Source organism: Microtus oregoni, unplaced genomic scaffold, assembly GCF_018167655.1.
Source record: "Microtus oregoni isolate MIOR12 unplaced genomic scaffold, Mior012 000005F_ref0000423, whole genome shotgun sequence".
NCBI lineage: Eukaryota > Metazoa > Chordata > Mammalia > Rodentia > Cricetidae > Microtus > Microtus oregoni.
The window spans coordinates 36,687,689-36,703,351 of record NW_024543064.1 but is presented as its reverse complement, the minus strand read 5'-3'; the positions used below and the strand labels follow the sequence as shown (position 1 = coordinate 36,703,351).

Sequence of the window (15,663 nt, the reverse complement as noted above, 5' to 3'; positions counted from 1 at the left end):
ATTGTTAGAGACACCTACCTGGACCCTCTACCCTAGGCTGTGCGTATCAGGAGGAAGGCCAAGGTAAGACCCCAAGTCCCTGACAAGTATGTTGCAACCCATTAAGGGACCTACTTTGCTTCCAATCTCTGCCTTACACGCCCCTGGGGGAGGCTGTCGGGGACCTGTCACCTCCTCCAATATGTCTGCCTAATGCAGATGGAGAAATCATCCTCTAAGTCACTGGAAAGGAAGATGGAGTTTGGAGGTCCTGCCCCAACCTGTCTCCACTGTACCTGCTGAGGGCAGGGATACAGAGAATCCTCTGAAACTGATCAGAACGGGAGTTGAGGAGCCTCAGAGGGGGTTTGGGAAGAGTGAGAGTGGTGATTCTCAAAGTGGGGTACCCTGGCCATCTGAAGTCACAGTGGTGATTCTCAAAGTGGGATATCCTGGCCATCTGAAGTCACAGTGGTGATTCTCAAAGTGGGGTACCCTGGCCATCTGAAGTCACAGTGGTGATTCTCAAAGTGGGGTACCCTGGCCATCTGAAGTCACAGTGGTGATTCTCAAAGTGGGGTACCTTGGCCATCTGAAGTCACAGTGGCATTCAAAGTGGGGTACCCTGGCCATCTGAAGTCACAGTGGCAGCGTGTGGAGCATGAGAGAGATGCCTACTCTCCAGCCTGACTTACCTCTGCTCTATCAGATTCATATGGCAAGGGATCGTACGGCAAGGGCTTGGTAAGTATTGGCACGGCTTACAGGGGAATCTACTGCTCTGTATACGGGATCCACAAGGAACTCTCCAGTCTACACTGCTAAATAGCCACCTTTTCTTTAATTTTTTTATTTTTTAAAAATATGGTGTTTGTGTGGGTTCGTGGACATATGCATGTAAATGCCCACAGAGGCCAGAAGAGGACATGGGATCTTCACACCAGCCCCCCACCCCCCGCCGTGATTCGCAACCCTTTAACAGTTCCTTATGCTGCACGGACCCCCAACCGTGAAACCATTTTGTTGCTACTTCAGAGCTGTAATGTTGCTACTGTTAGGAACTGTAATGTAAATATCTGATATGTGGATTTGCAGGATATCTCGCCTCACAGGTTGAGAACCTCTGCTCTAGAGCTACAGTTACAGACTGTTGTGAGCTGTTTTACATGGGATCGTAGGAGCCAAACTCTGTTCCTCTACGAGAGCAACAAATGCTCTTCACCACCAAGCCATCTCTCCAGCCCCAACCCCTCTGTGTCTCCTGCCATCTGACTTCCGGCTGTGTCACAGCTAAAGGCCCTTGAAAGCCCTGCGCCCTCCATGCCTGTTGGGTCTTATCCCCCATGGAACAAGAACCTGCCACGCCCTTTGCTAGTCATGGCCCACCAAAACATGACCCTCATTGCCAGAGTATCCTTGTTCTCTGTGTCTGTGAAAACCCAAGTGTGTGTGTGTGTGTGTGTGTGTGTGTGTGTGTCGTCCCTAGTGGCTACTGCCTTAGGGCCCACGTGTCCCCACCTTTAAGAACAAGGTCTCACAGGACTTACTCAAGTCCCTCCTCACCCAGTTCCCTAACTGAAGCTGCACTGAGAAACCAGAAGGGGGCGCCAGGTCTCATTATAGATGGTTGTGAGCCACCATGTGGTTGCTAGGAATTGAACTCAGGACCTCTGGAAGAGCAGACAGTGCTCTTAACCATTGAGCCATCTCTCCAGCCCTGGTCAAAACATCTTGCTTCCTGGAAGGTGCCAGGACTTCAGTAGGTTTCAGGAAGCCACGCCTCCCCCAACACTCCCCAGGGGTCCTCGCCCACTTTGACAGACTCAGAACTGAGGCCCAGAGAGGTTCTGGGTTTTGCCTGTGATCTCACCACCAGTACCTGACTGGGCTCTTCCCAACTTTGAGGTCTGAATTTTAGCTCCAGGGAACTGTGGCATTGAAAGGGGCAGCAAATCAGACGGACCCAAAGCTCTGCTACTCACCAGTGGCTTGCCCAGCCTGGCCTCCGTTGTCCGTATATGCAGTGGGAATTCAGCCCTACCCTATTGGTCTCCCTGGACACCTCTAAGACTCAAGATCAGGAGCGGATGTAAGGGAAACCAAGGAGTGTGCCCTGACCCAGTGTGCCCCATGCTCCTTGGTATACCATGTGCCCAGGTTTCTCATTCTTTCCTAATTTAAGCTGTCCTTCACACGCGGTGCAAACTGTGAGGCAGCCCTGTTTTGATGCCTCACCCAAGGCACAACCGGCCTTGAGCAAAATGCACCTCTCTCCACGAACGCAAGAGGGAGCCATGGCCCCGCAGCGAGCCGCCGGGGCCGACCTGCCTTCTGGCCATTACCCTCGAGCTCTGAGAGCAGCGCCCCTGAACGTAGTTTCCAGGCTACGCCAACCTCAGAGGCATGCCTGGAAACCTGGCGAATCCTGGAGGAGTGGCAGAGATAGGCAAAATCTGGGCTGGAAATACGAAGTCCAAACAACTCGCTGCTTCTCCCCGTTGTGAGATTTTTCCGGTGAGATGTTTGACCTCTCTGACCTTCATGTGCAACTGAGGCAATGAAATCTCTCCCTTGACTCCGGGTCGGTCAAAATAGCTGCCAAAGGCTCCCCAGTCCACAAACGGAGATCTCAGCCCAGGCTTGCCATATAAACTGTAAAAAGTGAGGATTTAGCAGGAAGCCCTTTCTGACCCTACCCCCTTAAACTCTATCTGAAGCCCCTTGCCTATCCATTTTATGGGCATGCAAACTAAGTTTCGGAAAGTTGCTTTTTCAGAAGTCAAGTGGCTCATACACCTGCAGTTGGTCTGGTCTCAGGATTCCAACTGTGCCTTCCTGGTCCTGCGGCCTCAGCTTGGGTGGTGCTCAAGAGGCCACAGAAAGGCCGGAATGCGCAGTCAAACACCACTGGACCTGCTCCAGGAGCAAGCACAGGTATTCGGATCTAGGGTTTACCTCTAGTCTCTTGCCCCTAGACTACAAGCCGACAGCAACCCCAATATCCTGGGCCACCCTGCATATCTGTGATTCGGAGGGCACGGGCCCTCTGAGTCCTGTGGGGTCTCTGGCGCCCTCCACTAGTCCTTGCTCTGTAGTTGGGCCGCTGTGGTGGGATGGCCAGGGTCAGGGTGGCCCCAGCCCGCGCCCTGGACTAAGGTTGTTTGCACACATGTAATTAGCACTAATTACCCAGGGTTTTCAAAGCTTGCCGACTCCAGGCGTGAGAGCCAGGCAGCCCGGAGCCGCTGCCCTGCGGGGTCAGCCCTCTCCACCCGGCTACAGCCGGCCTTGATCCCAACGCCCAGGACTTCACGTCGCCAGGCTGTGTGTGCCCCCACAGACTACGCGGCCACCACGTGCTGGCCAGCGAGTGTCTTTGTGTGTCTGCTGCGGTGCGTATGGAGAGGCCACTGAGGCAGGTTTGGGAAGCCGAGCTGATGGGCAGAAGGAGAGGGTGAGGTCGACACGGTGCTTTGCTGCGAAAGACAGCGCCAGCACCCTGCTCCCACAGCCACCGTGGGTCATGCAGGACCCTGGGGCTGTAGCTGCAGCTGCACAGAGCTGGTCTGTCCCTCAGGAAGCGGCCACCAGTGCTTCTCTTTTACAGGTGGCATAGCCCCAGAGCCCAGAGTTTAAGCAAAGGTGCCACTCAACAGCCAAGGCGGAGGTTTCAGGCTCTGCTCAAATTCATAGGATCCGTCTGCGTGGCAGGGTGGGGGGTGGGGGCGGTGGGGGGAGAGCTCAAGGAGGGAGGGCTTTGGCCTCACTGCAGCCTGGGCCTTTGCTCTTAAATCTCGAATCCCTAAATAATCCGAGATTTGGCACTTCCCTCCAGTCCTATGGGACCCAGGCATGTTCAACCCCTAGGACTGCGACTTCTAAATGAACCCGAGAAAAGACACAGCAATCTCAAAGACCTTAGTCGAGGTGGGGGTGTTGCTGCAGTCCCCTTCTTCCACCCGCCCTGGGGTCTTGAGTCCATCCTGCTGCTGCTGGGGCATTCCTGGGTTCCAGTGTTTTTCTGTCTTAGCTGCTGGGTATCCCTCTGCCTCTGTTGCTGTTTCACTCTGACCCTGGTGACCTGTTTTCAACTGTCTCACTGAGCCTTTGTCTATAGCTGACCCTCTCTCATCAGATCTCTGCCATGCAGCAAACACCAGCCACCGCCAACCACCCCAACACACACACACACACACACACACACACACACACCACCGCCCTGCTAGGAACACACACACAGGCAGAACCTGCCTTTTCAATAAAAAAAAAAAAAAAGACAACTGGGAAACAGAGTGAATTAAAAAGCATTAACTTAAAAACAATCCATGTGTCTGCAAATGCATTCCAAATGGCAGCCCTTGGGGGGGCTGGGAGGGCAGCATGTTAGACACACTTCTGGAGTACCAGATACGTAGGGGTGAAGGGGACCCAGAGCCTCACAGTATACCCCACACCCTAACCTCCTGGGTAGCAGGGGTCTCAAGAGAGGGGACTTCTCTGTGCTCATTATCCCAAACCCTCAACAGGTTGCTTGGACCCTCCTGGAGTTACATTTTAGCATCTGCTAATCTTTCTTCCCACTGACCTCAGCTCTCTCCGGAGGCATCAGCCCTCCCAGGACCCAGATCCAACACACGCGCGCGCGCGCACACACACACGCACACACACACACACACACACACACACACACACGTGAGGCCTGGCTTGGCCTGCCTTGCCCTGCTCCACCTCCCCATGCTGCCCTCCTGCCCCCTAGACCACCCAGCATCCCTAGCTCAGAAGGAAAAGGTAGTTAGAGCCAAAGCTTGTCTTGGCCTAGAGAGCCTCTCCCAGGGAGCAGCGGTCAGAAAGGGGCTGCGGGTCCCCCACCTGCAGCTCTTGTCAAGCCTGTTCAAGCTGTTTGGAAGTCTGCTTCTCAAAGGTGGCAACTCTCCTGACCTTCCAAGTCTCTTGGGGAGAGAGGACTTCTCCAAAGTCCAACCCAACAACCTTCTCTCTGTGGGTAGGAGAGGGAATTGGAATACATCAATTAGGTACGAGTGTGTGTGTGTGTGTGTGTGTGTGTGTGTGTGTGTGTGTGTGTCTTGATTTGTGGCTCAGGGGATGAACCCAGGTCCCCCTTCTTTATAGGAAGCAGTCTGCCCCTCACTACTGCCAGCCCTCATCACCCAGGTCTTAATCAGCGAGAATAGAACTGGATGAGGGTGGGAGGGTGTCCCTGATTTCTACCCTCTCCCTCAGTGTCTTCTCAATTGGAAAGGGAAATCCAAATCTATAAACCATTCGGACAGGAAGGAATTCTGGATTCCTAACCTTGTTCAGCTGTTGCCGACGACTTCCAACTCCGACCCTGACCATGACACTATCTGTGGCTCAGTGCTTTCTGTAGGCTCTGCAAACAGTGCCACAGGAATGGCAGGTACCTGGATGGCTCTGAGCTGCAGCTCGCACTACCTTGAGCTTCAGTTTCTCCGTCTAGAGCAGGAAGCGATGGGACCTTCTCAGCTCAGGCAGAAACAGGCAGCTGAAGTAAAATCTGCTGGACAAGTGTCTGCTGGTACTGCTCCTACTGCTGAAAACCAGTAAGGAACGCAGCAACGATGGCGTTTGCTCCTGAAACAACACAACAAAAAATCATCACTTAAAGAATCACAGCCGTCCTCGCCAAATTACTGCATTCACCCTCTAAGTAATAAAAGATGAGTCACTTTATTTTCAATGACAAAAGTGTTCTGTGTTCACTAGGCAGGGGAGCCCTTTCAGAATTCGCTGGCTCCCACTCCCACGCCAGGCCCCAGAGGAGCCCGGTAAGGTCTGTACACAAAGCCCGCACTGCTTGTGCCGTGAGAATTCTGATTCCTATACAGCGTGTGCACGTGTGTCAGCATCTGATGACACCCTGGTGTATCATTCTCCGTGCTCTCGCGCTGATGCTGATGGGAGTTCTGACTGAGAATCACTAATGCGGGCTTTGGAGAATTTTTGTTTCAATAGACATATTTATTCAAGCAGCTTCTGCCCCTGTGTGTGTGTGTGTGAGTTCCTGGGAGCTTGTAGAGATGTGTGTACTGCATGCATAAGTGTAAGACTATGAAGGTATGCTTGCTTGTGCAGGCAGCCATGTGCTTCTTTGGGTGTGTAATACAACTGCAAGTATGTTTCAGTGTATTTATTTGTGGGTGTGCTGTGTGGAGCACGGAAGACACCTCCCCTCCCCTCGTGCGTGTGTGTGTGTGCATGTGTATGTGTTCGCTATATTTCCAGGAACATTTCTGTCACTATGCCTTTGTGTCATGTTCGTATGTAGAAGGGGTGATGTAGAAGTGCCTGTATGTAGACATTTCGCATGGGTTGTAATGCTAGTCCCACCATTTTCTGCAAGGATTTCTGTGGTGGGAGCCAAGTTCAAGTCACTGAGCCCTGGAGTGGTAGCTAAGACCCCTAGGGCTCCATTGTCCATGGATCCCTTCTCTTCCTGGAGGAGAAAAATGGCAGATTTTGATCTTAAACCCAGACCTCTGTGCTGAACATTCTAATCCTGAGACTATGAGAGAGAGAGAGAGAGAGAGAGAGAGAGAGAGAGAGAGAGAACCAGCAGCTGTCTGTTAATTGCTCCTCTGGAATAGGTGTTGCATGTTTGATTGTTTCTGAGAGACCCTTGATCATCTGGATGTCTCTCCTTTCCCTGTGGCCCTCTCCCAGGGGTCTGGGCCTCTGCCTGTTCAGAACGGTAGTGCGGTATTCACAGGCCAGAGCACTCACACATGAACTTTTCAAACAGACCAATTGCTAAGCAAATGTCACTTAACCTAGAGCTTGGAAGGAATCGGTGAGACAAAGGACCCATTGGAATAGATGAGGATGGGGCCAGGCCGGATGGAGATGAGCTAATAAGGCTCCCATAGCACCAAAGACAGGCTGCAGGTCCCCATCCCAGGAAAACTGCCCCCAAAGCCAGGAACCCTTCCACAGCCGAGAGAAAATCCTTGGATGCCCGCAACTAAGAGCCTACTGTGGTCCAAGTCATTCTCTTCTCATGTTTGTATGTAATCTGTATGCAAGGGAACTCTGTTCCTATGACTGACTTTGAACCTGTGACTTTAACCTTTGCTACAATCTCATGTATACATAGACTTGCAAGCAGAAACAGATGTAAATGTCTATTAACCTCCATGCATCACCGATCTGTTTTAAAGCATGTAATACATCAGTGCACACTAATCAACACCAGCACAACACGCAGGTTCATAAACGCTGTATAGCTGTTACATGCAGATGCTGTTATGGACTGAATGTCTTCCCTAGACACACCCATGTGATAGTATTGGAGGGACTGGCATCAGAAAGTAATTAGATGAACTCTTGATCCTCTGCGATGGGATTACTGGCCTCATAAAGAGAGGAAAGAGCCAGAAAGACAGCTTAGCAGATAAAGGCACTTACCATCATCCCTGAACCTGAGTTCAATCTCCTGAATCCACATGACAGAGGGAGAGAACCAACTCCCAAAAGTTGTTCTCTGAACTCTACATATGTATTGTGACGTATGTGCTCTCCTCAAAGAAGATAATAAACGTACTAAACATTTTAAGAAAGGAGAGTAAGAAAGAACAGCACCCAAACTCTCTCTGCCATGTACAGAGACAGTAAGAAAGCCAGGCAGAGTCCCTCCTGAGAAATCAAATCTAGAGGCGTGCTGTGAGATGGTCCAGCCCCCAGCACTATGTAAAACAAGTAACTATAAATGTTATAACATCCTGGGAAGACTAGCAGGTATAATCTATGAATTTGTACATGTTTACTCTCATGTAAATAAAAATCCCTGACATTGTTCTAGAGAAATCCCGCGAGATTAGTCGGGACACTTTTCACTATGGCCACCACATAGCCAATGCTTTGGTTTCCACACCTACCTACTGCACTCTCAAGATCACCACATGAGAGGGCACTTAATAGCTCTGTTTTATCAAAAAGGACAATAAGACCTAAGTACACACTCAGGGTTTGCTAGAACAATTGCTGAGTGGTACAACTCGGTACCCTGGGATCTGAACTTGGGTTTTCAGACACCAACATATAGGAATACATGATCTAGCATTTAGAGCTGAGCGAGAGAAACTTCACCAGAGTCTAGAGCGAGCAGTTCTGACAGAGCCCACAAGGCCCAAACTGCCATTGCCCAGGGCCACCTGCCTTGTTCAGTTCAGCACCTTCTAACTGTGTCCCTGAAGTGGGAACAGCTGACTGCTGGACTGGGCAGGGTTTCCCCAAAGTGCAGATTCATGGGCCACCCTGAAACAGCTCAAGAGCTGCCTTTAGAGTTTAATTTAAAATAATGGCCACCAGAGGAGGAGGAATATAAACTGAGTTTAATATTCTGTCCAGTTTAAGTGACAGACTTAGCTCACTGCCACAATTTGCAGAGAGTGCTGCTATACTGTTCTCAGCGCTAAGTGACTTCCGTGGGGCTGCTGCTGAGCGTGTTCAGCTCATCTTGAGATCACAGGGTATTGCATTTGCTTCAGCCTCACCTGTGGTCTAACAGGTGCCTGGGTGTTCTGGTTCCTCAAGTTCTGCCTACCCTTAATGCCCACATCCAGTACCCTAGAAGCCCGCACCTTACCCCCACCCAGAGGGGACATTCGGAAATATCCATCAGCCCTGCGCCTGGAGCAAGCCCACAGACATGTCAACCTGTCTGTGTCGGTCCTGGACTACAGCGTGGCCAGCTCCTGCTGAAGACAGACGAAGGCCCTCGCAACAAGCAAACATAAATATTTTCTTTCCCGGACTGATTCAGATGGAATCGTCGCTGTTAATAAAGTGGCTGTTGACTATCTAGGAGTGTCTGAATGTGGCCTTTTCTGGCAGGGAGCATGTCATCTGTCTCTGTCTGTACCCTGTCAGGTGACAAGGCATCTCTGGCCTCTTCCCCTTTGGAATGTGCCTCAGTTGGCAGAAAGTAGGCAAGGGAACATTTGAAAAAATACCAGCTTCGCCTCTGTGGAGGGCAGGGAGGAGTGGTCTGAGGTTGTTGTCTTTGGCAAACTGGCCCCTTGGGGGTATGGCCAACAGTGCCAACAAGGCTACTTATTTAAGCTCCACATCAAGCAGGGACATTTTGTGTCTGAGGACAGGAGGGAAAGAGCTGAAACAGGCTCATCTCCCTATTTGGAAGGTGCTCAAATCAGAAAACAATGGGACCCACTGTGAAGCAAGCCACGCTTCACGACACGTGCCCTGGAAATGGAGCCTCAGGACCAGGGAAGGGGTTGAAATAACATTTCAGGTTGGGGTCCTCCCTGCCGCCACCTGCAAATAGGTGTTAGGATGGAAAACAGGGCACCTCTCCTGGCCACGCGTCACCAACCAGGGTTGTTTGAAATGAAAACAAAAAATCCTTCCTTAGAAGAACATGTGTTTCCAAGACAGTGTAAAATTCTCTTCTTGAGTCCCAAGCCCAGAAGAGGCCTTGTGAAGGCCTTATTCACAGCTGCAGCTTTGGAGGCTGCTCTGGGGACCAGCAAGCTGCTGCTATGGGGTCAAATGCCACCAGTCTCCAGGCTTCAGAGATGGTTCATCCAGAAGCCAGGCGAGTGCTAAGTATCTACATGACCAAGGCTACAGAGAGGTTCCCTGGGTCGGCTTTCAAATCCTGCAGCATCAGGTAGCCTTGGAGAAGGTTATCAAACTCCTGTGATTCTGTTTCCCCAGAAGACTGGGGACAATAATTCAGATACCTGGGGACAGTTATGAGAAAGTCTGAAATCAAGGGGCCACAACACAGGACTCCTGGTAGCCTGGCAAAGACTTGCATTGTATTGCAGGATCTCTTGGAAGTTTCCCACTACCCGCGGATGGGCAGAGCTCTTCAATTATCTGGTCAGTACCCTCTGGGGTTTGGTTTCAACCCTGCCTCTTGTCCAGTGTTCTAATATTCTCTTGCTGAAATCAGGGCACCTACAAGCATGCCCACTCAGAGTCCTTGAATTTATGCCACACTGTAGACGTACCCAAATGCTTGTCCATGCTATACCATGCACTCATCCCCACTGCACCTCCTAACCGGATGCCCTTCTTTAGGGAAAATGCAACTACACTTACAGAACATATACCATATGTTGGAGGCTTCACATTATAGTGATCTCGAGTTGGAACTCAGAAAGTGTCAAAGTTTGAAGCATTTTAGATGTTCACATTAGAGTTGTTCATTAGAGCTATAAATAATCTAAAAGCCAAAAACCTCCAAAGTCTAAAGATCGTGCAATTCTAGGCATGCATCATACAGGAGGAAACACAAGACCAAGAGGAAGGAAAGGGGACAGTAAAGTGGGCAATGGGAGGGAAATGATATGGTTATAGTTACCATAGAACAAAGATCACCATAGACCAAATAGAAGACCGGGATCAGGCAAGATGATGAAGGCAGGAGTGTTGAGCAAGAAGATGGAGGTCAGGGAGAGAGATGGGGGTTCAGAACAGAGGCTGAAGTCTAAGGAGGGGCTACTGGGGTGTCCACACAGAAAAAGAAAGGGATCATTTCTCTTACATGGGAAAGACAGACTGGGTTTGACACACGTGCCTCACTTGGGTCCTAACACATGTTTAGTGGTACCTGCTGGATGGCAGACGCTGTTCCAGACGTTGGGACACAGTTGTGAACATAGCAACAAAAGCCCCATCTTCCTGGAATTTGTGTGCAAGTAGGAAAAAATATAATAAACAAGAAAAATGTATAATATATTAGGTAAAGGCTATATAAAAATTCAAAAGCCAAGCCTGTTAGCGCAAACCAATTATTTGTGAAACTGAGGTAGGAGGATCCAAAGTTCAATGCCTGCCTTGGCTACAGGGTGAGGTCAAAGCCAGTCTGGGCAACTTAATGAGGATGCATCTAGAAATAAAAAGCAAGAAGAAGGTTGAGGCTTTATCTCAACAGCAGAGGGCTTGCCTGATGTGTGCGAGGCCCTAGGTTTAATTGCTAGCGCTGTTCCACTGAAATAAAAAGAATTCCAAGATGGTGGAGCAGATATAAAAGGTGAGTGTTAAAATTATGGATAGGATTGTAACGTAAGGCCTCATCAATTGAGTAACTTTTTATGTAAGAAAGTGAGCTCACAGGTATCTGGTAGATCAACCCAGGCAAAGAACTGGCCCCCAAAGACCCTTCTTGAGCCACCACTTGCTGTGGAGAGTGCGCTGCTGGGTGGAGCATCTAAAGCTATTAGCGACCCCTCACACACAGAGCAAATCCCATGCCTGCAAACCATCACAGACACTAATTCCTAAAGCTAAATTCTAGGCTATAGCAGAGGTGCTAACCCCTAAATTCTACAGTCCCTAACCCCTGATACAGGAGAAGGGCTGACTTTGGACAACCCTGCCTTCTAGACTTCTATCAATAAATAACACATCACATCAGATATGGATTTTTCCTTCATAATTAACCATTATTCATTTCTTCCTTTATTTCCCCCAACACCCTCTTATGTATTAATTCATTTATTCGTTGCCTTCCTTGTTTTGTTTGCTTATTCCTTTCTGCCCTCATTACTCATTCATGAACTGATTCCCTAATTTTCCTACCTTGTGACTTTTATTTTATAAGTAAATGGGAGTGCTCGGTTTTCCATACAAGGCTTACATCTTAGTTCAGAGATGAAAGCATGGGACAGACATATATATTACAGTGGTCACATCAGCATCCATTCATCCTAAGGCTAGCCTGTATGTAGATCATGCTCCTAACATAGATTCTCTCAACTGCTTATTCATGCAAACTCAGTCATTTTTATGGCATTTGCCAAATCTCTACCAGTCCAAAAACATGGGCCTGACATGTCTCAGGAGACAAGGGGATAGATGGGGAAGGAGATAATTAAGATAAGATATGCCAGTCCTTGTCATCTGTCTGTCCATCCATCTATCCTTCCTCTCATCCAGTCACTCTCATAGGCCTCCATTGGCGTTGCTCAATACCAATTCCTGAACTGGGTTGCTTTACCCAAAATGACTTGGAGAAGGCTATGTTCAACTGTAGCTGGACATCAGAGGCTGAACACAGTTTCAGGCCTTGTGAAGAGGAAAATGCAGTCCAGACAGCTGATGGCATAGATGGATTGGGATATGGGGTCCACAAACACCACATCGCAGCTGAGAAAGAAAATCGCCCAGCACAGTAGCTAATGGCACTGCTTTGAGAACGCTCAAGGCAAATTTCAGTGAGATTGACTACCAAGCCAAAGAATTTTCTGTGCCCCAAGGAAGACCTGGTATGGCCTCTCATTTCCCATTGTAAGGAGGCTATGGAGTAACCAGGCACCAAAGTGTCAGGCTGCTTGTTCCTGAAGCAGTATAATTTCCTGTCCCTGTCTCCTCCACCCAGAAGAAAATGCTCCAAAAGGTGGGTAAGATTCCCCACTGGCCCTACACCCCTCACGGTTGTGACAAAGCTCCGTGTCAGCTTTTATGCCAAATGATTCAAAACTATGTAGAAGAAATTTTCCTCCCCCAAGTAAAGGCTCTGGTAGAATTGGAAGGGAATTGTTTAAAGATAGGAACCCAGCAGAGCATGCAGAATCGGGGACCCTGGAGGACTGGAGAGAGGCAGAAGCCAAGTATCGGTCCCCGGGTGCCTGGACGCACCTGCCATGTCATGAAGCTGGCTAATCTCGAAAGCCGCCGTTCTATTCACAAGCTGAAGAGAGCAAGACAGGGGTTTGAGGATGACTCTGAGTATCCAAGCTGAGATCCTGAGCCTTCTCTTAGCTCTTATGAGGTGGTAGAACTTGCACCTAAGTCTCAGGTCTCCAGAGGACAGCGGAGCCTTCTGGCTAGGCAGAAAGCACAACAAACATCAAACAAGAACAAAAATAATAGGTGCCAGTCAACACTTGCTTGCTCATATGTAAACACATCTGACTAATAACATACTTTCACGATCAGAGTCTCATTTATTCTTCAAAAACCCGAGGAAACAGACTAACATGTGTGAGGGATAGAGTGTAAACCCCACTTACATTCAAGCCTGTAGAAGTCCTTAGGGGTCCATTGCATCAGACTCCCAAGTGAAAGGGTGCAGCTTTTTTTCCCCCTCCGGGAAGATGGTGTTTTGTATACAAATAGCAGTGAGTGATCTCATAGGTGGAATGTGCTACCAGAAGCTCTAGTCTCTTCCATATCCACTTGGACCTGTAGAGAGGGTAAGGCTGGACTAAGCCAAGGCTGAACCTCCTGACTGTAGACCAGGACATTTCCACTTTATCAACCCTAACGCTGACCTTGAGCAAGGCACTCCCCATGATTGCAGCCTCCCCATGGGTGGTGGGAACATATAGGGCAGGTGGCTTTGAAGGCCTCTTTTGCAGGAACAGATTTGAGGACAGAGTATGAAGGTAAGTGATCAGGAAGTCACAGGACTCCAGGGGTGGAGTAGTCTACCTAGGGACAGGGGCAGAGGGCACTGAAGCAGCCCTTTACCGACTTCACAGGCAAGGCCCACTGCCCTCCACATCCTCCTCCAGCTGGAGGGTCTCCTCCACTTCCAGGTCTTGTTGACTTTTGAATTTACAAGGTGTGTGGGTCGCTAAGATCTGGGATGATTGCACCCTAGGGCCAGACCCGCCTTGGGAAAGCATCCTTTTACCCAGCCCCACAGAAGGAGGTGGAAACACAGTCTGGGGTCTCCTAATGCTGCTTAAAAGTGACAGAGGAGAATATCAAAAAGAAGACAGGCGAGAGAAAAGAAAGACCGGCTCCATTCTGGGAAGGACAGGGAGAAGCCATGAACGGTGCCACGATTCCATCCTGAAGCCCTGAGTTCCTGACTATGGACTGGTTCTGCTGGGGGGTGAAAGCTCAGGCGGGTGAGGAGCTTTATGGTGTTTACTTGGTTTATTGGCTCTGGGGAAGAGGATGTGAGGCCCCATGTAGTTTTCTGAAGATAGGACCCTGCAAGAAAAGGCAAGATTTATTACTTCCGGAAAAAATCCTCAAGGTTACCAGGCTGGGCATGGTCAACTCTCCTTAGCTGTGTGGGCTTAAGGGAGGGGACCTAGAGGAAAGGAAATCTCAGAGTCCATTCCCCTAAGCTCTCTTTCAATTTTTTTCCAGGGACAGCTCCACCGGGTGAATAGTGCTCTGATTCCTCTACCACGTTGACAAAGCCGGACTGAGGTCAGAAGAGCCCCTGCTCTAAAGGATCCACATCAAACCCAATTCTGGCTCCCACACTGGGGCCCTTTCTCTCTGGGCAGCTCTCACTAGAGTGCCCTGTGAGGCCTGGTGGGGAAATACCTGAGTCACCCTGGCTAGGGTGGTAGGCTGTAGTCACCCGTGTGCCACCCCAGGCGGGCCTGGAACAATAACTACCCGTCCTGCCCAGCGAGGTGACCAGGCAACCTCTAGCACATGACCACAACAAGGGTGCTTGACCTCTCGGAAAAATGCCCACCCCACCACGCCTGCGGACACCGGCCCTGGCCAAGTGCTTCTAGAAACAAATGTTTCGCTGACAACCCTACTTCACAGGCACAAGAGGCTGGTTCCTGACACGGCCTCCCAGTCTTCAGTGGCCCCTGTTAGCAGGATAGATTGTGTTTCTGGGCTTAATTAAGGGACAGACCATAAATATTCATGTAGCCAAATGAGCCTGGCTCACAAGTGCAGCTGCTTCCCGCTTGGGGAAAATTAACATTGTTTTCCAGCAGAGAGTAATGAGGCTGCGCACTACTGAGGAAGCTTTTCAACAGCCTCTTTAGGACAGAAAGGGAAGACCACACTCAGAGGCCCTGCACCCTGGGGAATTGTCCTGGCCTAGGCAGAGCCCTCTGCTTCCCCAGTCTGGCTCAGCGAGGCTCCTGAAGGGGGGCATTCACCAGGGTGCTTGGCAGAGCAGGACTCTCCTAGCTGTCAAGAGAACTCGGTTTGGCAAAACGTTGCTGAAGGTCTAAATCCACCTGCCACCTCTCGCGATGGGAAGCTTTCCTGGGACCTAGTCAGGCTTGTTTGTTTCAGTATTGGCTAAAGAGTTGAGTCACTGTGTGCTGGACCTTTTTAACCTGCAAATCCTGAAATGTTAGCCACTAGGCCTTGTGTAGAGAATCTGCTGTCTACTAGAACCATCTAAAACCGCCTCAAGCCGGACACTTGTTATTCTTACTAAAAGTCTCACATTTGGGCTGGCAAGGTGATCTCGTAGGTAAAGTCCCTTTACCACACAGGCCCACTGACTTGGGTTCCATCCTCAGAGCCCGGGGTTAAGAAGAGAACCAGCTTTCCAAAGGTGACACCTCTGACTTCCACATGCAAGCCACGGCATGCGCCTGCCCATGCATGCAAGCACACACGCATCAACATCCTAGTCAGAAATAACATCAGGAATATATGGATAGAAGTCCCATCATTTCGATCCCTCTGGGGTCCTAGACATGGAGCGTTGTTTGACCTTGTGGATGTATGATCTTGTGTGCAGATCCTGAAACCCGAGTGCTGCCCCATGCTCCCTTCCTTAGCTGTAACCATCAGCAAGTTACTCCCCTTCCTCCCTGCTAACCAGAAAGTGTATGTTAAGTAAATGGGATCATTTTCCATTATCTCAGAGTCCTCAAGGTGCAGGATCCTAATTGCGATAAAAACCAACTCATCAGATCTTAGAATCTTAGTTTCAACATGAGGACCCTTCTC

The 15,663-nt window shown here is 49.8% G+C and overlaps 1 long non-coding RNA gene across 1 annotated transcript; it reads right to left on the bottom strand.

Moving 5' to 3' along the window:
• Positions 1 to 4,694: 4,694 nt before the first annotated feature.
• Positions 4,695 to 13,161, bottom strand: LOC121448233. The gene is made up of 3 exons (XR_005974352.1): positions 12,999 to 13,161; positions 5,293 to 5,592; positions 4,695 to 4,975 (listed from the first exon to the last, which is right to left on the bottom strand). It is a non-coding gene; the product is annotated as an uncharacterized LOC121448233 (long non-coding RNA).
• Between the last annotated feature and the right edge of the window lie 2,502 nt (positions 13,162 to 15,663).